Below are 26178 nucleotides of genomic sequence, written 5' to 3' on the forward strand. Positions count from 1 at the left end.
TACACTATAGGCTAAATTGGGTCCCTCAAAATTCATATGTGGAAGTCTTAAACCTAATGCCTCATAATTGGCTGTGTTTGGAGACAGGGTCTTTAAAGAGGTAATCAAAGTAAAATGAAGTCACTAGTGTGCGCCCTAATCCAGTATGACTGGTGTACCAAGAAGAAAAGGAGATTAAGACACAGACACACGCTGAAGGAAGACCATATGAAGACAGAGGTGGCCGTCTACAAGCCAAGGAAAGGCCTCAGAAAAAATGAACCCTGCTGACACCTTAATTTTTGACTTTCAGTCTCTAGAATTATGAAAAAAAATTTCTCTTGTTTAAGCTGCTCAGTCTGGGATACTGTGTTATGGCAGTCCTGATTAACCTACAAGTCTAGTGTGGTCTACATTTAGGATTGCAGTTGCCTCTCTGGGTCTAGGCTAGGAGAGGTGACCTCTTGGGCCCCACCAACTCTGAGCCTTTGTGGTCAGCCACAAATAAGGCCAGCTTATTTTTGATACTTGTGGCAGACAGCTTTTTATTAAGAAAAAGAGTCTGGGTGTGGTGGCTCATGCCTGTAATCCCAGCACTTTGGGAGGCTGAGGCGGGTGGATCACGAGGTCAGGAGTTCCAGTCCAGCCTGGCCAACATGGTGAAACCTCGTCTCTACCAAAAATACAAAAATTAGCCAGCATGGTGGTGCGTGCCTATAATCCCAGCTACTCCAGAGGCTGAGGCATGAGAATCGCTTGAACCTAGGAAGTAGAGATTGCAGTAAGCTGAGATCGCGCCACTGTACTCCGGCCTGGGTGACAGGGCGAGACTGTCTCCAAAAACAAAAAAGAAAGAAAGAAAGAAAAAGAATCACCTTCCATTTTTAGTTCTCTTTGCTCTCCCTAGTTTCCAATACCTTCAGTCTCTGTGCCTCTCCCTCCTTCTCAGTACATTGCTTTGATTCAGTCTGGAGAAGGCTGCAGTCTTCATTTGTGAGGCACTCACCAGCCCTGGCAATGCCGTCTTTTACTTTACACCCAGTCAGTCGTCAGCATGGTGGTGCACCTGGTACACAGCAGGTGTCTAGCTAATGTCTATGGAATGGATTAATAACGAAGGTAATCAGTTACATGAATGTTTCCATGCAGGGTTTCTTAGTGGGAGTAGAAGGGCAGCAGAGATGGAAAGAAGGAGACAGGCAAAAGAAAAGAGGAACTTTGTTTGAAACAATCCAAACCTGCTCTTCTCAGCTACATATCAGACCACAACTACCTGTTATATGGAATATTGCCTTTACATGGGCATTTTGTAGCCCAAAATATGGCAAATATTCTTGGCTAATTAATGTTTCATGTACAATTGAGAAATGCTGTTTTGGGTAAAAAGTCCTATAAATGTTAATTAGACCAAATTGGTTGATCGTGTTGTTTGGGTCATTTATATCCTTACTGATTTTTTGCCTACTTATTCCATCATTTACTGAAAGAGGAGTGTTGAACTCTCAAACTGTAATTGTGGATTTCTCTATTTCTCCTTTCAAATCTATTAGTTTTTGTCTTGGGGATTTTGAAGCCTCTGTGGTTAGGTGCAAACACGTAGAGAACTGTTACGTCTTCTTGGATAATTGACCCCTTTATTACTATATAATGCCTCTATTCCTGATTATCTTCCTTGTTTTAAGTTTACTTTAAAATTAATACAGCTACTCCAGCTTTCTTTTGGCTGGTGTTTGCATAGTGTACATTTCTCCATCCATTTCCTTTTTTTTTTTTTCATTTTTAATTGTAAAGATGAGATTTTGCCATGTTGGCCAGGCTGGTCTCAAACTCCTGGCCTCAAGTGATCTGCCTGCCTTGGCATCCCAAAGTGCTGGGATTACAAGCATGAGCCACCATGCCTGGCCTCCATCCATTTACTTTTAATGTATGTATGTCTTATCTTTAAAGTGGGTTTATTGTAGACAGCATAAACTTGAGGCACGCTTTTTTATTCAGTCATAGTCTTTTAATTGGCATGTTTAGACCATTCATATTTTAAATGGTTATTGATATGGTCAGATTTAAATTTACCATGTTACTAGCTGTTTTCTATTTGTTGTTTGCTGTTTTTTCTCTTTTACAACCTTCTCTGTGTTTATTTTTCTATTATTTTATTTTATTTTGAGAGTGTCTCACTCTGCCATTCAATCTGGAGTGCAGTAGCTCAATCACAGCTCACTGCAGCCTCGACCTCCTAGGCTCAAGCAATCCCCCCACCTCAGTCTCCCAAACTACAGGCGTGTGCCATCATGGCTGGCTAATTTTTTTTTTCATAGGTAGAGTCTTCCTATGTTGCCCAGACTGGAAGTATTTTTTATGATTCAATTTTGTCTCTTCTATTAATATATCAATATTGAATATCCCCTCTATTAAAGTATTTCTATGACTCAATTTTATCTCATTTATACTTTAAAAACAGTTTTAGTGGTTGCTCTAGCATTTAAAATATACATTTTAAAATAATCTGAGTATGCCTTCAAATAACGTTATGCAATTCCACAGTTATTGTAAGCGTTTTATAAAAATATATTTCCAATTCTTCCTTCCCATTTCTTGTGCCTTGTTTGCCATACATTTCACTTTTCCATATGTTATAAACACATATTCTGTTGTTACCATGTTTGCTTTTAACAGTTATCTTTTAGAGGAAATATAAATAAAGAAAAAATGTTTTACTTTGCTTTTATTTATTTTATTTTGGTGCTTTTTTGACCTTTATCATATTCCTTCTCCCTAAAGATCTACATTTATTTTTTTTTTATTTATTTATTTTTTTGAGACAGAGTCTCGCTCTGTCACCCAGGCTGGAGGGCAGTGATGCGATCTCCGCTCACTGCAAGCTCCACCTCCTGGGTTCACACCATTCTCCTGCCTCAGCCTCCCAAGTAGCTGGGACTACAGGCACCCGCCACCATGCCCAGCTAATTTTTTTTTTTTTTTTTTTTTTTTTTTTTTGTATTTTTAGTAGAGACAGGGTTTCACCATGTTGGCCAGGAAGGTCTTGATCTCCTGATGTTGTGATCTGCCCATCTTGGCCTCTCAAAGTGCTGGGATTACAGGCATGAGCCACCGCACCCGGCCTAAAGATCTACCTTTAGTATTTATGGTAGAGTAGGTTTACTGGCAATGAATTTCCTCAGCCTCTGTCTGCCTGAGAAGGTTTTTACTTCTCATATCTTTTTAAGGATATTCTAAGTAGGTATAGAATTTTGGATTGCCAGCCTTTTTTTTTTTTTTCATTTAGTACTTTAAAGATGTTAATCCATTGTGTTCTGGCTTGCGTGGTTTCTGACAGAAGTCTGTTGTAATTCTTATCCTTGTTCCTCAATAGATAGCATGTTTATTTTCTCTGATCGCCTTCAAGAATGTCTCTTTGTCTTTGATTTACAGCAGTTTACATATGATATGTGTAGGTATGTTTGTTTCTTTCTTTTTGGTATTTATCCTGCTGGTGTGCTCTGGTATTCTTAGGTCTTTGATTCTGTGTCTCTAAGTTTTTTCTTTTTTTTAACTATAAAATTCAGTGTACAGACTGTCAAAAATTGCCAATGCTGACTATATTTCAAGTCATCATGGTGGAGTATTGGGAAAAGTTTTCAATTAGCAATAATCACACCTCAGATAAACCTCATTGGCTATGATACTGCCACTGCATAAAGCTCTGTCACTAATTTTTAAAAGTTCTCAGCCATTATTTTTCTCAGATACGTTTTCTGCCTAATTTTCTCTTTCTTCTTCTTCTGGAATTCTAATTATGCTTATGTTAGACTGTCTGATATTTCTGATATTGTCCTACAGTTCTTGGATTATCTGTACTGTCTTGAGATTTTTTTTGCTTTTTTCCTCTTTGCATTTTATTTTGGGTAATATCTTTAAGTTTACTTATTCTCTACCCAGCTCTACAAATTATACTGATGGGCCCATCAAAAGCGCATCTCATCTCCATTACTGTGTTTTGTTTCTAGTATTTCCATTTGATTCTTTATAATGGTTTCCCTTTCTCTGCTGAAATTACCTATCTGGTCTTGCATGCTGTCTACCTTTTCCTTTAGATCCTTTAACATATTAATCATAATTAATGTCTGATAGCTCCAACATCTGTATCATATGTGAGTCTGGTCCCAATGTTTGCTTCATCTCTTCAGAGTGTGCTTTTCATGGTTTTTTGTATGCCACATTTTTGTTGTTGTTATTGAGAGCTGGAAATATTAAATAGAACAATATGGTGAATATTCCAGTTCCAGGATCAAATGCATGTGACTAGAGACAATTTAGGAATGAAAAGAAGTTATGTGGAGGTTTTATAACCTACAGTTCAAGTCTACAGTGGTTTGGAAATAGACTTTGAAAAGTGGGCAGCTTAGACTTTCCCCCCACTTTAATTTTTTTAAATCAGGATAAAGCATACATATGGGTCTTTTTTTTTAAAGTCTATAGCAGAGGTCAGCAAATTTTTTCTTAAAAAGCCAAATGACAAATATTTTAGGCTATGTGCTCTCTGTCACAACTACTCAACTCTCCCATTATCAACACAAAGTCATCCATACACTCATACATCCACATATTTATACAAATGAGTGTGACTGTGTCCCAATAAAACTTTATTTACAAAAGAGGCAGCCAGCCTGTGGGCCATAGTTAACTGATTCCTGAGCTATAGAATAATATTAAATGAGCAAAGTCTTGCTCTCCACGAAGGAGTCCTGCTCTCCAGGATAACCACATTTAACTATTTTTTGCATTCTTTGGGTGGATGCACGCATAATTCTATGTAATATAGGCTTATAACTCTATTTATTGATATATTAATCTATTGAGACTCCCTCACCCAACCATGAAACATGAGAAAATTTCCTCCCAGCACTTTGGGAGCCCAAGGTGGGTAGATCACTTGAGGTCAGGAGTTTGAGATCAGCCTGGCCAACGTGGTGAAACTCCATCTCCAATAAAAATACAAAAATTAGCTGGGCATGGTGGCAGGTGCCTGTAATTCCCAGAGACTTGGGAGGCTGAGGCAGGAGAATCGCTTGAACCTGGGAGGTGGGGGTTGCAGTGAGCCAAGATTATGCCACAATACTCCAGCCTAGGCAACAGAGCAAGACTCCATCACAAAAAATAAAAAAACTAAAAATTAAAACACTTTTTAAAAAAAATAAAATTTCCTGTCTTACATTACCTCTTTTTTCTGTGATAAGCAGGTAAACCCACCCCCAGAGGCCAAAGGAGCTGAGAGGTAAAAGAAAGAGACTAACAAATCCAGTTTCTCAGAAAGAAACATTTAGGCTGGGCATGGTGGCTCATGCCTGTAATTCCAGCACTTTGGGGGGACTGAGGCAGATAGATCCCTTGAGCCCAGGAGTTTGAGACCAGCCTAGGCAACATAATGAGACTCTATCTCCACCAAAAATACAAAAATTAGCTGGGCATGGTGGTGCATGCCTGTAGTCCCAGCTACTTGGGAGACTGATGTGGATCACTTGAGCCTGGAAGGCGGAGGTTGCAGTGAGCCATGATCATGCCATTGCACTCCAGCCTGAACAACAGAGTCATACCCTAACTCAAAAAAAAAAAAAAAAAAAAAAAAGTCACTCTGTTGCCCAGGCTGGAGTGCAGTGGCATGATTTCACCTCACTACAGCCTCCACCTCCTGGGTTCAAGTGATTCTCCTGCCTCAGCCTCCCAAGTAGCTGGGATTACAGGAGTGCATCACCACGCCTGACTAATTTTTGTATTTTTAGTAGAGATGAGGTTTCACCATGTTGGCCAGACTGGTCTTGAACTCCTGACCTCAGGTGACACTCGCCTGCCTCACCCTCCCATAGTGCTGGGATTACAGGCATGAGTCACCGCATCTAGCTAAGAAAGAAAGAAACATTTAATAGGAACTAACAAACAGAAGCAATATCTCTGGTGGCCAAGAGACGGTTGATTCCTATACTTGCCCTCCAGAAAGTAGTCTTTATATAGCAAGCTGCTTTTGGTAAAACATGTACAGTTGGTCACGTCTCAGACCCTCCCACAAACTGTGTGACCACTGGGAAAGTTAGATAAGCATCTTTATAAGGGGTTATCTATGCTACAGGAATTGTTTCTTGGCCTGACTGCAGGAACACCTTGGTATTTAGGAGTCAAACATCGATCCTGATGGTGATTTCACTTCAGGTGGCATTACTCTTGCCTTGCAACAGGCTGTTTTCTTACACTCTTTCCTCCGCAACCCTCCAAGACTTGTCTTTCATCAACATATATTAATAGCTTTTCCCATTGGTTTGTTTCCCTTTATAACTTTACTGTTTCTTTTTACATTAACAGGAGACCATTCCTCTTGAGCCTCCCCTGGGCAACATGAGGATCTTGCTATTCCTTCCTCACCCTACCCTTCTCCCCATCTTTGCCCGACTGCTATTAATGCTACTGTTACTTTCACAGCACCCATATTATAATGTTTGCATTCTGTTTTGTAAATTAATTAGGTCTTTGGTGCTCTGCCAGAAGTTGATTCTAAAAATTGCAACCGAAGAAACAATATTTACATTATTTTAATTATATAAATATTAGTCATTGCAGAACTAAGTAGTGTGATTGGAGAAATAAATATAATTCACTGGTACTAAATCAGTTCCAAGCATCAAAGTCACACGGGTTCTTTTTTCTTATACTCCAGTAAATACTCAAAATCATGTCACGTTTCAATTTTCAGTCTAACCAATTATCTTCAAGAACTCTTGTTCTCTGCACCTTTACTGGGTCAACCTACTGTTGTTTCTTGGAAGCAATGTGCTGACATGGCGCTCTGAGACGTCCACATCTTGAATCGTCTCTCCTTTCCCTGGGAACCAACCTTGGGTTGCTTATCTTGGTTCTTCTCTTTGAAGCTGTTAGTTTTCCTAAAGGTTATCTTGAGGAAAGCTTCAGTTCTTCATATTCTAGGAGGTATTCAAAAGAACGTCATTAATCCATTAGGCTGAACTGTTTTCTCCTTTCTCCCTGTGTATTGGTATGATTGATATTTTAACAGCCTGGGAAGCTAAGAGTGACGTCAACAACCTCAGCTGCACTGAGAGTGAGGTGAATCATTCCAGGAGAGTTCCGAGCCCAAACACACACTGGCTTGAGTGGTCCTGGGCTTGGTGTTCCCAACAAAGGCTCTTAGAACTCTCTTTAAGCCTCAGTCAGTATTTGGTGATCCAGTGGGTGTTTTCCAAGCCAGGCTGTCAGCTTGAAGAGTTCTCCCTTGGGGCAAAGTCCTTTTAGCATCTCAATTTAGGTAATGAGTTCCCTTTAAAATGCTGAAAGGACCCGATGCGATGCGGTGGCTCACATCTGTAATCCCAGCACTCTGGGAGGATGAGGCGGGCGGATCACTTGAGGCCAGGAGTTTGAGACCAACCTGCCCAACGTGGTGAACTGCTGTTTCCATTAAAAATGCAAAAATTATCTGGGCGTGGTGGTGGACGCCTGTAACTCCCAGCTCCTTGGGAGGCTGAGGCAGGAGAATCACTTGAAACCTGGAGGTGGAGGTTGCAGTGAGCCAAGATCACACCACTGTACTCCAGCCTGGGCAACAAAGTGAGACTCAAATAAGTAAATACATAAATGCTGAACAGGTTAATCCCTTGACCTTCTAAAATTGGGAAAGCTGGGTTCCAGGGGCTGAGCACAATGCACAGAAATAAACGATGTGAGTCATTGGTTCCAGGAACTCAATATTCTCAGCGAGGGGCCCTCCAGAGCAGCAAGTGCCAATGGAAGCATCTCTAAATTAATTGGATCTCTTTGTAAATCCAAAGGACAAATTAAATAAATGAATTGTCTGAGGCCAGTTGATTTGTAGTTCACATTTCCTCTGCAAAGGCTTGACTACAGATTTATTCATGCATTTCTGAAGCCACATGATTTAGTGCTGGGGCCTTCTTGGGCCTTTGATAACTGCCATGATTATTAAGGCCTTGGAAGGTATAAAATGTGTTTTTCCACAATATTTACTTATGTCCTCTGTACAAAATGCATAAATATGTTACCAAGAATGTTACTAAAAACAGAAAAGAAAGGGCATGTTGTTTTTTTCTTTTCCCTCTGAGGCACTGCTTAAATATCATCTGCAAATTGTTAATTGCTCAGCTTGCTCTTTTATGACAGGGTTGGACCTGGGGAATGAAAAACAGCTCCCAGTGCTGATGCAGGGACACACCTGGCTGGCAACTCTGTTTTCAGAATGCCAAAGAGTGTAGGCTTCATTCCTTCATTCTGTAATAGGGTACAATGGGCATTGTCTAACCTTTATTTCAGCTACTTAGAGGGAAAAAAGCTACCATGACACTTGTGATAGTTAATTTTATGTTTCAACTTGACTAGGTCACTGGTTGCCCAGATAGCTGGTTAAACATTATTTCTGTATTTGTCTGTGTGGGTGTTTCTGGAAGAGATTATCATTTGGATTAGTGGGCTCAGTAAAGCAGATTGCCATCAGCAATACAGGTAGGCATTGCCCAATCTATTGAAGACCCAAACAGAATAAAAATGGAGCAGGAAGGAGGATTTGCCATCTCTCTGTCTGATGCTTGCCATCTTCCCCCAGTGCTCCTGATTTTCAGGCCTTCAGACTCAATCTACACCATTGGCCCTCCAACTCTTAGGCCTCTGAATTAACCACCAGCTTTCCCGAGTCTCCAGCTTGCAGACAGCAGATTGTGGGACTTCTCAGCCTCCATACTCATGTGAACGAATACCGTATAATAAATCTCTTCATATGCAGTCATGCATTGCTTAACAATGAGGATACATTCTGAAACACGCATTGTTAGGCAATTAAGTCATTGTGTGGACATCATAGAACGCACTTAAACAAGCCTATAGGCTTTGTGGTAGCCTGTTGTGTAGCCTGTTGCTCCCGGGCTACAAACCTATACAGCACGATACTGTACCGAACACTCTAGGCAATGTAACACAATGGTAAGTATTTGTGTATCTAAACATAGAAAAGGCACAGTAAGGCTGGGCGCAGTGGCTCATGCCTGTAATCCCAGCACTTGAGGTTGGGAGTTTGAGACCAGCCTGGCCAAAATCAGGAAACCTCATCTCTTCTAAAAATACAAAAATTAGCTGGATGTGGTGGTGCACTCCTGTAGTCCCAGATACTCAGGAGGCTGAGGCAAAAGAATCGCTTGAACCCAGGAGCCAGGAGGCAGAGGTTGCAGTGAGCCGAGATCACCCCACTGCACTCCAGCCTGGGGAACAGAGAGAGAGACTCCATCTCAAAAAAAAAAAAAGAGAGAGAGAGAAAAGGCACAATAAAAATACTGTTGCGTATGTGGCCTGTCATTCACCAAAACATTGTTATACAGTACATAATTGTATATCTATATGCTACTGGTTCTGTTTCTCTGAGAATCTAGACTAATATACCACCTAATGGTGATCTCTAATGTTGCAAGGACAATAACTATCTTATCTGTCCTCACACATTTTATTGCGAAGTGACATTGTGTGTTGTCCAGACTAAGAATTTACCAGCTATAGTTTCCCCCCACTTCAGAAACAGATTGGCAAATCATGATCAACAAAAAGTGTGCTCACTGAGAGAAGTCACCCACTGTTCAGACACAGGAGTGAGACTCTGGGGGCAGGAGGGCATCCAGGAGAAATATACAATGACTTTCCCTTTAAACACAGAAGCTGGAACAAGGCTCTGGGTTTAATTTGACTTGGAATTGCCTCTGTGGTTCTCAGCCAGCTCTGAGGAAGTTAAGAACCCACCCTTGCCTGTTCAAGGCTGGCTTCCAGCTCAGGAGGAAGGCTAGGGGGGTGAGAATTAGGAATCCCCCACCAAAACACACACACATGCACGCACACACAAACACACATGTCCAAAGCTGACTGTTTTTCTCTGGGATTGTATTTCAAGGCCTCTGAAGTCATCAAAGTCTCTAAAACACAGGTGGTCATGGGGCTTTTCATGATAAACTTTTGGAATCTTCTCCCCTCGTTAAAACCAAACCACAGTTCTGCAGGGCTTCTCCGAGAGCCAGCCTGATGGGACCCAAGTCCATGAAGTGAGCAGCCTACAGGGACCCCAAGCGTGACCCGGGGTGGGGCCAGAGGGCAGGCCAGGCACTCTCGGCCTCCCGAGACCTTTCTCATGCCTAGGGTACTCCGCAGGCACCTTGATGCCTAGTGAGCGAGGAATCCAGCTTAGCAAAGAACAGGCACAGACATTTCCTGCTTGATTGGAATCGTTAATACTCGGTTCCGGGAACCTGACAAGTTCTGCTTCACTTGGCACCTAGCACAGTCCCAGATGGTAAATCTTCCCTGTCACCACCGTTGTAACTCCCCAGAGGGGTCCTGGAATTGCTCCAGGAGGCCTTGTGCCAACTGCTAAATCCCAATGTCCCCTTCTCGTCGTCTCACCAAAGCAGTTCACGGTCCAAGACCCTCGAAGCTTCCATGAAGAGGCAGATCGGCACCTTGTTGCATGCAGCCAAACCATACATGAGTGCACAATACAAAAATGATGATAGATTTGAGCTCAGTGGGTGAGAGGCAGCAGCTGTGTGTTTACTCAAGGTGGGTTTGGAAAAGCTACATGGCATGGTCAGGCTTTTGAGACCTGTTTGAAATGTGGCCGGAAAAGGGGAGGCTGACGTGGGAGGAAGAAATGGGCACGTGTCCCTGGCATCCACTGCGAGTCCTCCTGCCTCCCTGAGAACACAGTGCACAGCATCCGGGAGAGACTGGCCAGGACTTGGTGTTCAGTTACCTCCAACACCAACGACAGTTGGACTTGCATTCCCTGGGGCCGGCTCACAAGCCTCAGAGAGCTCACAGCATAATGTCTTCTTCTGACACAGGCTCACTGAACATCCACCATGAGCCAGGCACTGGATAAGCACTGAGGAAACACGGGGCTAGTGACAAGGATGTCTCCGCCCCCAGTGGGCTGTCAGCTCACTGGGCAGAGGAGTTGGGCAAGTCCTGGGGCAGAGACAGAACGGCCCTTCCATGCAGGGCACATGGCGGTCACCACCGCCAGAGGATCTGCTGGAGTAAGCAGGAGAAGCCCTGCTGAGGTCTGGATGTTGATGTCCCCCCAAATTCCTATGTTGAAGCCTAACACCCGTGTGCTGGTGTTAGGAGGTAGGGCGTTTGAGAGCTGGTTAGGTCATGAGGGTGGGGCCCTGATGAATGGGATAGGTTCCTACAAGAAGAGGCCCCAGGGAGCCCCCTCGCCCCTTCCACCATGGGAGGACACAGACAGAAGTCACCATCTATGAACCAGAAATTGGGCCCTCACCAGACACTAAATCTGCCCCTTAATCATGAACTTCCCGACCTCCAGAACTGTGAAAAATAAGCATGTTGTTTATAGGCCACACAGTCTATGGTATTTCAGTATTGAAGCCCAAACCACCCAAGGCAGGTATGGCATCCACCATCTTGCAGGAAGTGGATGAAGGGGAGGGGCAAGGGAGGGTGGAGGAGGGGAGCCGGCGCTGAGAGCCAAACCAAGAGCAAGGGCGAGCTGAGGGGCGGGGGCGTTGTTGGAGACCATGCTTAGGCATTTAGAATTTATTCTAAAATCCATGAAAACTTGCTGAAAATTTTTGTTTTCATCTATGTGACATTGCTATCATCTGTATGCTAACAACTCCCACCTTTATTTCCTCCCAGACCTCTGTTCTGAACGCCATGTGCCTCCCCTGGTCTCTGGAAGTCCAGTAGGCACCTGTACATCTAGACACCTCCCCTGCACACAAATCTGCTCTTCCTATGACAGTCCCTGTGACATTGTCATAAGAGATACATTTGATTCTCCACCCTGGTTCTGGCACGAGAACTCTAAAAGCCTTGGGGTTTCCTAAGAGATGAGGATGAGAGGAATGTCTTTTGTTATTCAAGATAAGCCCCTTCTACCATACCTGAGTTTATAGTGAGCTCCTAGAGGGCCTCAGGCGGGAGTGGTTGCCACAGGAACCAACCTCGTGACTACAGGGTTAGCACTTTCAGCTCCCCCGTCTCCCCTCCAAGGAGATGAGAAGGACTGGAGGTTGAGGTACATACCAATGCCCAGTGTTTTAATCTACCATGCCTAAGGGATGTGACCTCCACAAAACTCTTCAGGGACAGGGCTGGAGAGCTTCCGGGCTGGTGAGCACAGGGAGGTGCTGGGATGGTGGCGCATCCAGAGAGAGCCTGGACACTCTGCAACAGTCACCCCGATGCCTTGCCCAGGGCAGTCCTTTCATCTGCTGCCCCTGAGTTACATCCTAATCATAAACCAGTATGTGTAAGTAAAATGTTTTCCTGAGTTCTGTGAGCTGTTCTAAACCTGAGGAGGAGTTTGTGGGAACCACCAGTTTGTAGTCCATTGGTCAGACGTCTGGGAGGCCTAGGCCTTGCAACTGGCCTCTGAAGTGGGTGCAGGCTTGCAGGACAGAGCTCTTAACCTGTAGGACCTGAGGCTGATGGATAGTGTCAAAACTGAATTGAATCGTAGGACACCCAGTTGGTGTCGGGAGAGCTGGAGAACCAGTTAGTGTGAGGTAAAAACCCACACACTTGGTGTCAGAAGTTAGAACAGAAATGATTCAAAGTCCCTGTGTCAGTGAATGCTTTGTCTCCGCCTGGATGCCTGTGCCAGGCACCTGGGAATCACCACCCACCCTCCACATTCGGTGCGTGCCCTTGTCTGTGGGTTCCGCTCCACAAGCCACCACGAATGTATCCAGGTCTGTGCACCTCTGCTCTCACCAGCCTGGCCCCAGCCTGGCCCCAGCCCGGCCTCCCTGAGCCACTGCAGCAGTCTCCCAGAGGCTCAAAAGCGGTGCTTAAGACTTGCATTTGAGAAAGATGCGTTTTGCATAAATGTGGAGGATGGACTGGGGGCCAGTGAGAAGGGGACAAGGGATAGTTTCAGCAACCCGTTCCTTCATGTGTTCACTGAAGTCATGATGCACCGTGAGGGCCTGCTGTGGGCCAAAGCCTGGGAGGGGACTGGGGATAGAGAATGGAGTGTCACCCACAGAGAGAAGAGGATCATTGGGCGGGGAGACGGCTGAAGTTGCCAAGAGAGAGCTCAAAGGGAGGCAGGGCTGAGGCCAGAAACCCTAAGGGACGGATCAAGGAGAGGAATTGAGGAAGGACAGAGAGCAGGAGCATATGGACAGAGGAGAGGCAGAAGCCGGGCTCTGCAGGGCTGTGGAAGCTGGAGGACTAGGTTGTCCCAGAGTCCCGTACCCCTGGGGATCCAGGAAGGTAAGAGGGAAGTCAGCAACAAGGAGGTGGGAGAGGTTCCTCGGCACGTGGGGCAGAAGCCAGACTGTGGTGACTGAGAACTGTGTAGGGGTGGAAAAGTGGCTGCAAGGCACGACCACAGGCGGGAGAGCCGATTGTGAAATCTGCAGGAATTTTCTGAGCCAGGCGCCAAACACAGCCAGTGTTAAAAATTAAATGATGAAAACTTACAGTTAAATAGGTTACATAGAGACAAAGCAATAAATACTGAAAACTCATCTCTTCCTAGTTTGTTACCTTCTACCAATAGCTATTCCCCTGAGATAATGTCCATCCATTGTGTCCCTGTGGCGAGAATGCTATATGTGAGTGATTACTCACGTCTATGCGTCTCTTCCAACTCTGCGTGTAGTGTTATCTCACTGGTGGCTTGAAATTGGCTGTGATGGGAGTATTTACACCACAGAAACCAGCAAATTCCTCAAATCAGACCTTTTTATTCCCAGAGAGTCAGTTGTGAAACGTTTACCAGCACCACTGGAGGAGTGAAATCAGAGCACTTTCAGTAAGAGAGCAGTGGCACGTTAGCAAATGGAAGGGAGAAAAAGACAGCAGCAAACGTGGACAGGTTTGTGGGCTTTGTGGCAGGGAAGTGAGCGCGTTGCCTCTGATGACTTTCATTTCTCTCAGTTACACTGAGGTGAGGCCAACTGCTCTGTGTGTGGAAGCCAGAGAAGAAAGCAGCACAGAACAGATGCAAACCAAGGAGGCTGGAAGATAAGAGCAGAGCCATCAGGACCCGAGCCCCTCGGGGGTATGAAACAGGAGTCGTGGGAGCAAATTAGTAGGTGCACTGCATGGAGGGATGGAAGGGGCAGGGAGGAGCATCTGAATGTAAGATTTCAGAGAAGCTCATTTTGTCAGCATTTCAGAGCTTCCTGTGTGCAGCATGGATCTAAAGCTGGTGGATGCAGGGGGGTGAAAAAGACAACATCTTCACTTCCTGCATGCTGATGGCGGAAGTGAGACATCAGCGAAGAAACATCACGATCACCAAATTATGATGAACACCATGGAGGAAACAAAGGACACTGTGACACCAAGGAAGGAAGGGAGGTTACTTTTCATAGTGGCTGTAAATAGAACTGAAGGCTGAAAAAGAGCTGTTAAAATGGCTTGTTTGTTTGAAGATGAATGAGAGTACACAATAAAAGGTAATTCTCCCTCCCATCCCCAATGCCAGCTTCCATGTTTCTCTCCCCAGAAGCAGCCATGGTTCATCACATCCATTTCCAGAGGGATCCTAGGAGCAAGCTGTATGAGGAACCGGGGAAAGAGGAGCATGTGCAAAGGCCCTGGGATGGAAAGGGCCTGCTGTGCTCTGAGCTGCAGCAGAGCTTCTCAAGCCTTAATTTGCATTTGAATCACCCAGGGATCTTGCTGAAATCCTGATTCCTGATTCAGTAGGTCTGGAGAGGGCTTGAGATTTCTAACAAGCTCCAGGTAATGCTGAGGTGCCTGATCCAGATCTCACTTAGAGTATTAAATAAAGTCCTAGGGGATCGTTAGAGATCAATCCAGCCAGAAATGTCATAGGAGAGGGAAGAACAGGTCAAGACAGGGCTGCACAGATAGGTGGGGCGGCTCAGTCGGGGTCTCTGTGCAGTAAGAAACGTGGGTATTATTCTAAGTGCGACAGGAACTCACTGAAAAGCTTTGTGCAGACTGGGGTTGGGAGTGGCGTTACATGATCTACTTATTCTTTCTAAATCACTCTATCTGCTGGCTGGGCAGGCAAAGTGACAGTGGGAGATCCACTGGGAGGCTACTGCACAAATCTCAGCCAGAGGTGACAGTGACAGGACCCATGTGATGACCGGGAAGATGGACGGAAGTGGGCAGACCCCAGGGGTATTTTTTTTTTTTTTTTTTGAGACGGAGTCTCGCTCTGTCACCCAGGCTGGAGTGCGGTGGCGCCATCGGCTCACTGCAAGCCCCGTCTCCCAGGTTCACATCATTCTCCTGCCTCAGCCTCCTGAGTAGCTGGGACTACAGGCGCCCGCCACCACGCCCGGCTAATTGTGTGTGTGTGTGTGTGTTTTTAGTAGAGATGGGGTTTCACCGTGTTAGCCAGGATGGTCTCGATCTCCTGACCTCGTGATCCGCCCACCTCGGCCTCCCAGAGTGCTGGGATGACAGGCGTGAGCCACCGCGCCCGGCCCCTAGGGGTATTTTTAAGGTGGAACCGAAAGAACTCATGGATGGGTTGGATATGGGGAGTGAGGGAAAAGGAAGCATCAAGGATGCCTCTTGGGGTTGTGTCTTGAGCAAGTGAGCAGCCTGGGCCAGCATTTACTGAGGCGGAGGGAGGAGCAGGGAGATTAAGAAGCCTGCACGTCACCAAGCAGAGATGTCAAGAAGACCTCGGGGCGGGAGGGGGTGGGCAGGGGCGTGGGCATGTGTGAGGCTGGGGCTCCGAGGAAGGTCTTGGCATGGAATATAAGTTGGGACTTGTCAGTAGAGGCATTTTCCAAGGCTATGAGAATGGGCTGTAGAGAAGAGCAGGAGCTCTAGGATGAACCCTGATGGGCATGATCCCTAGGGATTGGGTAGAAGAACAAGCGACCAGAGGGGCGCGGAGGGAGGCTGCAGGCGGCTTTCCCAACAGGATTTGAAATGAGGAGATTTTATCAGGGCTAACTCAAAGGGTTTGCATTTCACCTTTTGCCCCCTCTTGCATAAATGGCGTCATTTGAAAAGAGAAGAGACGGGAAGGAGGGGGAGTCAGGAACGCGGCGAAGCGCATCTGCCTGGTTCTGGTGAGACCAGCCCAGCAACTGTCAAGTCATCCCTGCTTAATAACACCTGCTGGAAGGACAAAGGAAAGAGCTGCTGGCACCGAGTCACATGTCCACACAAACCACAGAGCGGGCCGTAGATGCCAAGCCCTTCCCCTTCCCACCCTGTACCTGTTCTTCATGTTAATCTATTACTCGAATAATTTATTCATTGTGTAGCAAATGATCATTTTCCTATCATTTGTTTATTACTATTTTTACTTTCATTATCACGTTAGATTTTCACACATGGGAGCATATGGGGGACATATTTGTTTATTAGTTTATAACCTAAAATGAATATTTTATACAGGAACATTTTAAACAGAGGCAGAAAAACCCTTAACCCAATTTTATCTTATGCTAAAATTTCATTATCACCAATTCTCAGGCCTCCAAGCACTGTGCAAACAATCCTCGAGGAATGGGTGTTATCAATTATTAATAACTATTAAATTAGCATGGAGTTTGATTTTCCCCTAAGTATGTTTCGTAACTGCAGAGCAGAGAAAGAGCCTCTGCTCCCTTCCGGGTCTCCTGTTCAAACAAACCTGAACCTGGCCCAGGCACCCAGGCATCTTGGAGTGGCCAGCAATGAGCCCACGGCTGTGCCTCTGCCCTGCAGGGCACCCGGGGCCTGGACATCCTCCAGGGTGGAAGGATGAACCCTTCTCCCGGGGAATTTCTGGCAGGTGCATGTGATCTTGATATTCTCTGCAAGTAGCAGAAGGAGCTTGTCCCCCTCACCATCTGTTACGGGCTGAATTCTGTCCCTCCAAGATTCAAATGTTGAAACCCTAACCTCCAGACATCCAGAATGTGACTGCGTTTGGAAATAGGGCCTTTAAAGGTGACTAAATTAAAATGGACTGGTCCTTACTTCAATATGACTGCTGTCCTTATAGGAAAAAAATTTGGACACAGACACACACAGAGGGATGACCATGTGGAGACGCAGGGAGAGGATAGCAGCTACAGGCCAGGGCGAGAGGCCTCAGAGGAAACCAGCCCTGCTGACTCTTTGAACTCGGACTTCCAGCCTCCAGAACTGTGAGAAAATAAATTTCTGTTTTAAGTCATGTGGTCTGTGGTATTTGCTTTGGCAGCCAACACAAACTAATATGCCATCTGCACCCTTCCCTCCCACCGTGTCTGATGCCCTTAGGAACCACTGTCTTCCTTTATCCCAGGATGTCTGCAAGGAAGAAAATGTCCTTTTTCTAGCATTTAGAGGCCACCAACATTGAATAACCATACTGGGGTAGACACAGTGGGGAAGAGATTCCTGCTGTTCCCATCACAGCAGCCTTGGAGATGAGGAGACAGATGGATCTGACCAGAGTGAGTCCCAGCCCGACCTTCTCCCACACACTCTACACATCAGCTATCAAGACTGAGCCAGCCCTGTGAGGGCATAGTGGGAGGGAGATGAGGCCCAAGGTTCTTAGAATTCACTTGGCCTCATCAGGACTTTCAAGATCTTCCTCTCTTCTCTGCTACCAAAACTGTGTGAGGGGGAAAAAAAGCCAGGGTAAGATTGGAAATTCAGCCACCCACATCCTTGCAGTGACTAACAGCTGTTAAGAGACATTTTATTTGTGTTTTGTTTTGTGACAGAGTCTCCCTCTGTCACCCAGGCTGGAGTGCAGTGGTGCAATCTCAGCTCACTGCAACCTCTGCCTCCTGGCTTTAAGTAATTCTCCTGCCTCTGCCTCCCGAGTAGCTGAGATTACAGGGGCCTGCCACCACACCCTGCTAATTTTTGTATTTTTTAGTAGAGATGGGGTTTCACCATGTTGGCCAGGCTGGTCTCAAACTCCTGACCTCAGGTGATCTTCCTACCTTGGCCTCCCAAAGTTCTGGGATTACAGGTGTGAGCCACTGTGCCCAGCTAAGGGACATTTTAATAAACCCCAAACTGCAAACAGCCTTAAGCTAAAAAATGGTATTCTGAGCATGTATTCTCAGATAGGAAGGTTTAGAAGAGCCCAGCGAAGCTGGCTTAGTGCCCTTCATGTCACCCCAAAAGAGCTAGCTGCCTGATCGAAGCCAGAGCCTGCCCTCCTTTTAATGTGTACAGCATCTCACGGACTGCCCTGTTTACAGCACCTCTTACAGTTAGATGTGGCCACCACAAGGATGCTTTGCTGTGTTCATGGACAGCATAGCCATGGGGGGGACACGGGCTCTGGGGTCAGATTTGTTTCTGTTTGTGTCTCAGATCTGCGACTTAATATGTGTGACCTGAGCGAGTTACTTATTCCTCCTGTGCCTCAGTTTCCTCATATGCAAAGTGGGATAATAATGGCAACTCCCACATAGGGTTTGCTGAGGAGTAAATGAGTGAGTACACGACTGTAGCACGATGTAGGAGTGTTTAATGGCATTATCGCCATGATTAACTGTGTGGGCCTTGGCTTCCCATCTGTAGCATAGAGCTACCAATACCTACCTATGGCATATTGTTATTTTGGGGATTAAATGAGACGCTGAATGACAAGCACATGGCATATAGGTGCAAGTGTTTGTTCCTTTCCTGCTTCTACCATTTTTTTTTCCCGAGACAGAGTCTTGCTCTGCCACCCAGGCTGGAGTGCAGTGGCTTGATCTCAGCTCACTGCAACCTCCACCTCCCGGGTTCAAGCAATTCTCCTACCTCAGCCTCCTGAGTAGCTGGGATTACAGGCGCCAGCCACCACATCTGGCTAAGTTTTGTATTTTTGGTAGAGACGAGGTTTCACCATGTTGGCCAGGCTGGTCTCGAGCTCCTGACCTTCTGATCCACCTGCCTCAGCCTCCCAAAGTGCTGGGATTATAGGCATAAGCTACTGCGCCCAGCCTGCCCCTTCTACTATTTTAAGGAACACTGGTGATTCAGTTAACATCTCATCTGGCAGGAACATTCATTGATACCAACATCCTTAACATCTAACCGAGTTGAGTAGCCAGAATAACTACCTCCAGGGTCATGCTCTGAGGATTCCAGCTTTATCTGTAGTGAAACTTTCTCTGACAGCCTGCTGATTTCCCCTTCCCAGATACAAAGTCCTTTTGATCACTTACTATGAGTCAGACACATTCTGAGCTTTAACTCCTTTAATCCTCACCATAACACCATGAGGTAGAGATCATCATCCCTGTTTTATAGATGAGAAAAGTTGAGCGTAAAAAGGTTAAAAAAAACTCCAACACTTTGGGAGGCCGAGGTGAGTGGATCACCTGAGGTCAGGAATTCGAGACCAGCCTGGCCAACATGGTGAAACCCCGTCTCTACTAAAAATACAAAAAAAATAGCCAGGCATGGTGGTGGGAGCCTGTAATCCCAGCTACTCAGGAGGCTGAGGCGGGAGAATTGCTTGAACCTGGGAGGCGGAGGTTGCAGTGAGCCAAGGTTGCACCACTGCACTCCAGCCTGGGCAACAAGAGCAAAACTTCATCTCCAAAAAAAAAAAAAAAAAAGGTTAAAGAAACTTGTCCAAGGTCACATTGCTGGTGCAGGTCACACCCCTGTCATAAAACCAGGGGCTTTCCGACTCCCAAGCCCAGCCTTGAACCTCTGTGGTTTCCAGAACCAGAGCTGATGGGGAGCAGCTGATACCATAGAAGCTGTCACAGGCAGGCATGGGGACAGGAAGGAGAGCAGACGGTGGAGTAGCAGAGTGTCCCAAGCTAGTCCAGGAGGGGCAAAGGATCCCACGGAGACAAAGAGGGACTGATCATCATTTTGAGCCAGGCCCACCCACTGTCCTCCCTTCCTCATCCTTGTTCAGGTGCTGTCTCTTTCTGTTTTCCGAACATTGCCAACAACTTTGTTTAAAAACGGGCTTTATAGTGATGTATTTCACACACCGTACGATTCACCCATTTACAGTGTACCACGGAGTCGTTTTTTAATATATTCATGGTTGTGTATCCACCACTACAATCAGCAGTGCATTATCATTGCCCCAGATGTCATTAGAACACCATCATCACCCTACACTAGCCACTGCGCCCCAGTACCCCCAGCCCCAGTCAGCCACTAATCTACTTTCTGTCTTTGCAGACTTGCCTATTCTGGGCATTTCATATAAATGGAATGATACAAATGTATGGTCCTTTGGGACTGATGTCTTTCACTTAGCATAATGTTTTCAAGGCCTAGTTTTAAAGTAAATTTAAAAATGGTTAAAGGTCAATGTGTAGTACTCGGCACAAAGTAGAGAGGCTCAGTAAATTCTTATTGAATTGAAATACAATTTTTTTTTTTTTTTTTTTGAGATGGTGCTTCACTCTGTCACCCAGGCTGGAGTGCAGTGGTACAATCTTGGCTCACTGCAGGCTCGACCTCCCGCATTCAAGCGATTCTCCTGCCTCGGTCTCTTGAGTGGCTGGGATTACAGGCGTGCACCACCATGCCCAGCTAATTTTTGTATTCTTAGTGGTGACGGGGTTTCACCATGTTGGCAGGGCTGGTCTCGAATTCCTGACCTCAAGTGATCCGCCTGCTTTGGCCTCCCAAAGTGCTGGGATTACAGGCTGAAATAGAATTTCCGATCATAAGTAATTGCCCCGAGTCATCAATAAAAGGCTACATTATATTTGTCACATTCTTCTTTTTTTTTTTTGAGACAGGATTTCACTTTGATATGCAGACTATAGTATAGTGGTGCCAACTTGGCTCACTGCAGCCTCAACCCCCTGGGCTCAAGCAATCCTCCTGCTTCAGCTCCCCAAGTAGCTGGGACCACAGGTGTGTACCATCTTGCCTGGCTAATTTTTGTATTTTTTGTAGAGACAGAGTTTCACCATGTTGCCCAGGCTGGTCTCAACCTCCTGAGCTCAAGGGATCTGCCTGCCTTGGCCTCTCAAAGTTTTGGAATTACAGGCATGAGCCACTGCGCCCATCCCATCACATTTTTTTTTTTTTGAGATGGAGTTTTGCTGTTGTTGCCCAGGCTGGAGTGCAGTGGCGCAATCTCGGCTCACTGCAACCTCCGCTTCCCAGACTCAAGCAAGTCTCCTGCCTCAGCCTCCCAAGTAGCTGGGATTATAGGCATGCGCCACCATGCCCGGCTAATTTTGTATTTTTGGTAGAGACCAGGTTTCACCATGTTGGTCAGGCTGGTCTCAAATTCTTGACCTCAGGTGATCCACCTGCCTCGGCCTCCCGAACTGCTGGGATTACAGGCATGAGCCACCACACCTGGCCCATCACATTCTTTAAAAAGCAGATAACTGATTAACACATTCTTGAAAATGTGGAGCAAATGTTGCATGACCAAGTGTTTCTTAATCAGTTTCCTGAAATTGCAGCTGTCTTCTTTCAATTCCCATAAAAGTGCTTTAACATTTTTTATACTAATACTGTAGTTCCTCAAATTTTGACTTCTGAGCACCAATAAGGAAATGTGGAGAGAAGGGACCTTGCTACACAGTTGGTAGGAATGGAAATTAGTATAACTATCATGGAAAACAGTATGGAGCTTCCTCAAAAAATTAAAAATTGAACTACCATACACATCCAAAGGAAATGAAATCAGTATATCGATTGGGGGTGCTGGCTCAGACCTGTCATCCTAGCACTTTGGGAAGCTGAGATAGGAGGATCATTTGAGTTCAGGGGTTCAAGTCCAGGGGTCTCCCTATGTTGCTCAGGCAGGTGGATCACCTGAGGTCAAGAATTTGAGACCAGCCTGACCAACATGGTGAGCAACATAGGGAGACCTCATTTCTACTAACAATTTAAAAATTAGCTGAGTGTGGTGGTGCACACCTGTGGTCTCAGCTACTCAGAAGGCTGAGGCAGGAGGATTGCCTGAACCTGGGAGGGCGAGGCTGCAGTGAGCCCTAAGCATGCCACCGCACTCCAGCCTGGATAACAGAATAAGATTCTGTTTCAAAATTTTCTTTTTGATTGATTTCTGAAAAGAAATCAGCATGGCAAAGAGTTATCTGCACATACACGTTCACTGCAGCATTATTCACAATAGCCAAGATATAAAATCAACCTATGTGTGTATCAATGGATAAATGGATTTCTAAAATGTGGTATATAAACGCAATGAAATGCTATTCAGCCTTAGAAAACAAGGGAATCCTGTTATTTACAACAACGTGGATGAAGCTGTGGACATTTTGCTAAGTGAAATAAGCTAGGCACAGAAAGAGAAATACCACATTATTTCATTCATAAGAGAAACCTAAAAACCTCAAACTCATAACAGCAAAGTGGAATGGTGGTTAACAGGGAGTCAGGGCAGAGGTGATGGGGAATGCCTTTAATGGCCAAAGAATACCAATTTTCACTTAGGCAGAAGTTCAAGAGTTCTATTATACAGCACGGTGTCTATAGTTAATAACAATGTATTGTATGCTTGAAATGTGCTAAGAGAGTAGATTGCGTATGTTAATTAGTGTGATTTAGTCATTTCACAATGTAAACATATATCAAAACACGTAGTACATCATAAATATATATAATTTCTATTTGTCAATTGAAAAACAGTCGTCTGGACCTGCTTCCTGTCACATAGGTCAATTTGCATCTTTTTTTTTTTTTTTTTTTTTTGAGACTAGCGTCTCACTCTGCTGCCCAGGTTGGAGTGCAGTGGTGCCATCCGGGCTCACTGCAGCCTTGAATTTCTGGCCTCAGATGATCCTCTGGCCTCAGCCTCTCATGTGGCTGGGGCCATATGTACTCACCACACCACCTGGCTAATTTTTAAAGTTTTTGTAGAGCTGGGTCTCTTGTCAGTTGCCCAGGCTGACCTCAAACTCCGGGGCTCAAGCGATCCTCCTGCCTCAGCCTCCCAAAGCCCTGGGATTACTGGTGTGAGTTGCCACACCTGGCCTAATCTGTGTCTTTATCAATACTATAGGAAACGAAAAAGAAAAAACAAAGAACTAAACAAACTACCTCTTAGACTCAAATAGCCAATTACTGAAACTGAATTTGACTCACGGATTCTGGTTACTTGTGCAGATAGCCCAGGTTTCTTTGGGACCCCAGGGCTTGTCATCAAAGACAAAGTATCTAGTTGAATGGGGGAGATCATTAGGAGGCAGTGGCCCTTCTCACAGGACAAGCCCCAGAAAAGAAAGTGTCCCACCGTTGGGAGGCACATGGGGAGGCGGGTGGGAGTTCAGTCACGCCTGGCAGAGGATGTATGGAGGCAGGTCCCTCATGCCTTTAACTGCTCCACTGCTGCCTTACAACAAAGGAGAGACCTTCCAGACCCTCATCTGGCATCCTTCCCCTCTTTTCTCCTGAGCCCTGACATTCTGGCAATGCTTCGGCAACACAGAAGATAAAGCGTGGAGAGGGAGACTCAGCCACATTTTCTTACAGATGAGGGTGTGTGGCTGGAAAAGGGCCATTATCGACTCCTGTTCTCGCTTCCCCTCCTCTCTCAGAGTCTGGAGAACTTCGAGAAAAAAGGAGGAGGACACAAAAGGAAAGAACAAAAAAGATGCATCCGGAGCAACTATGAGGATGGTAAATTGGTGTCTAATTCTGAAAATCATAATTGGTATGAATGCTATGCACTGTGGAAGGAGGGATGAAGGGTAGAGGGAATAAAAAAGAACGTGAAGTTAGAATCCTTGGCATGAAAGCCTGCCGTTTATACAAGCAAACAAACAAGATCAGAGACTATCAACTGGCTGGCTGAATTGGACCAATAGGCAGGTTTGTTCAGACCCACACTTCAAAAATTAGGAGATCTCCACATTAAAATCTGGGAATCTGACCTTTTGTAACAAATCAGAGGATTTGCAACACCAAGAGCATCATCACAGGCAACGACCAGCTTGGATGGGCAGCGGCTGCCCCTGCAGGTGGGTCAGGTGCTCTTCCGTTGGACACAGTCTCCACCACTCCCTGTCGCTTGCTCCTTGCTCCCCATCAGCATAACTGTTTGGGCCTTATAGCATATGCATTTGTCACTCCCTACTAGGACGTCCACAACATGAAATGAGAGAACGATTTGGTAAGTTCAACAAAAGGCATATTACGCAGCCACCATACATTCTTTGTGGAAAGAGAAGTGGCATAAATCAATTCATAAATTATCTCAAGTTGTTTCCTCTGGAGTCCTGGGCTGGCTGCTGGATGAATTCGTCTGTCTTCTAGCAGATGGACAAGAAAATTGAATTGTAGTGGCCAATCAGGTGTCGATCGCAGCCTCTGGGTCCGTGTAGGTGAGCCCTCACCACAGAGAGAATGAGAGCTGGCTCTAGGACGGGGTGTTGACCTGTGCACAGCTGCCCGGGAAAGGGCCTAGAGAGAGGAGCTATGGGTCCTGCACTGACATCAGCCTTGAACATGAGGCTGGCGTGGCAGCGGCAGCGGGGTGGGGGGGACATGAATAATTCATATCGCAACCAGATTGATGCTCCGGGAGCTTCAATAGGAATGAATTACCTTGTGTGCATTTCCTGCCTAAATGTCAGTGTATCTTTTCACAAGCGCCTGGGACGGGTTTATGAATAGGTGCATTCTCCGATGCCTCTGCTTTAGGCAAGGCAGTTTCAGAATCTTGGCTGAGTTTCCAACTTCTGACTTGCTATTTACAAACTGTAATCATAAGATTTCAAGTGACACATGACTAAAAAAAAAAAAAGCCCTTACTCAGGAGAAATCTGGATGGAAATGGAACAATGGTTTTGAATGTATCTGGATCATGAAATGAATGTCAGGAGGCTTGAGTGTTCTGCTGAGAAAAAGTGATGGGGGAAGAACATAAACATGTATAGGACACTTACTGTCTTGGGAACTTTATGCGTGTTCTCATTGTTAACATCATTTAACAGATGAGAAAAACAGAGTTCTCAGACATTGCTGCTAACAGAAATTCAATGCAAGCCACATTTGTAATTTAAGATTTCCTAGTAACCACATTAAAAAAGAGAAAAATAAAAAAGAGACTGAAAGTAAATTTAATGGTATATTTTATTTAACTCAGTATATCCAAAATGAACATTTAAATATGCCACTGATATAAAAATTACTGATGAGATATTATGCATATTTTTTCAAAACACGTCTTGGAAGTCCAGGGCATAATTCACTCTTAGAACACATCTCATTTCAGACAGCCACAATGTAAGTGCTCAAAAGCCGCCAGGCGTGGTGGCTCATGCCTGTAATCCCAGCACTTTGGGAGGCCGAGGCGGGCAGATCATATGAGGTCAGGAGTTCGAGACCACCCTGCCCAACAGGGTGAAATCCTGTCCCTGTTAAAAATACAAATATTAGCCAGGAGTGGTGGCAGGCGCCTGTAATCCCAGCTACTCGGGAGGCTGAGGCAGGAGAACTGCTTGAACCTCAGGGGGCAGAGTTGCAGTGAGCCGAGGTTGCACCATTGCACTCCAGCCTGGGCGACAAGAGGGAAACTCTGTCTCAAAAAAAAACAAACAACAATAAAAAAACAAAACAACAATAAAAAAACAAAACAAAACACAAAAACAGGGCAGCAGCTCTGACACATGCACTTCAAGCTGCATGGCCTTGGGCAAATTGCTTAACTCCTCTGGTCCCCATTTCCTTATCATAATGTTGAGGAATGATATGTCTTCTCAGTTCCTCCTCGGTCATAGGGTAACAGACAAGCACGGCACAGTGGTCACTGTCACACAGCAGCAGGGGATCTATGGGTGCAGGCAAGTGGCAAGATGACATGTGAAATCGTTAAAGTTGTATCTCAGATCCAGATGACAAGGATTGTTAAAGGCTGTTTGCATAACCATATTCAATTTGGGGTGATGCAGAAGGGGTATTCAAGTTCTGGCCAGCTCCCACGGGAGGCTTCCTACAACCTGCCAGGCCTTCACCTGGGCAGGCAGAATGCTAATGCCACCAGCTAGGAGGATGTTCTCAGAGGGACGGAGGAGATGGCAGCTTCTCCAAGTTGATCCCTCAAAACCATGACTTCTCTGAGATTTGTGTATCAGGCACTCGTTTGCAATGACTACTGTAGCAAAATGACTAGGCACGTGCAAAAATGCTGCATCCAGCTTGTTTGAACAATTGCCGTTGTTCAATTTCATTCAGACCAATTAGGCTATATTTTTAGTATGATTATTCAAAGCATTGGTACTACTTAGACAA

At 45.4% G+C, this 26178-nt stretch overlaps 1 long non-coding RNA gene and 1 other non-coding gene across 2 annotated transcripts; one reads left to right on the forward strand and one right to left on the reverse strand.

Annotated features, from left to right (window-relative positions):
• Window positions 1-3538: 3538 nt before the first annotated feature.
• Window positions 3539-3679, reverse strand: LOC112208309 (U4 spliceosomal RNA). The gene has a single exon (XR_002942711.1). It is a non-coding gene; the product is annotated as a U4 spliceosomal RNA (small nuclear RNA).
• Window positions 3680-13075: 9396 nt separating this feature from the next.
• LOC104005091 (uncharacterized) lies at window positions 13076-25001 on the forward strand. The gene is made up of 6 exons (XR_678248.5): window positions 13076-13272; window positions 13942-14095; window positions 14176-14465; window positions 16994-17138; window positions 17254-17429; window positions 23484-25001. It is a non-coding gene; the product is annotated as an uncharacterized LOC104005091 (long non-coding RNA).
• The last annotated feature ends 1177 nt before the right edge of the window (window positions 25002-26178 follow it).

Source organism: Pan troglodytes, chromosome 12 (assembly GCF_028858775.2).
Source record: "Pan troglodytes isolate AG18354 chromosome 12, NHGRI_mPanTro3-v2.0_pri, whole genome shotgun sequence".
NCBI classification, from domain to species: Eukaryota; Metazoa; Chordata; class Mammalia; order Primates; family Hominidae; genus Pan; species Pan troglodytes.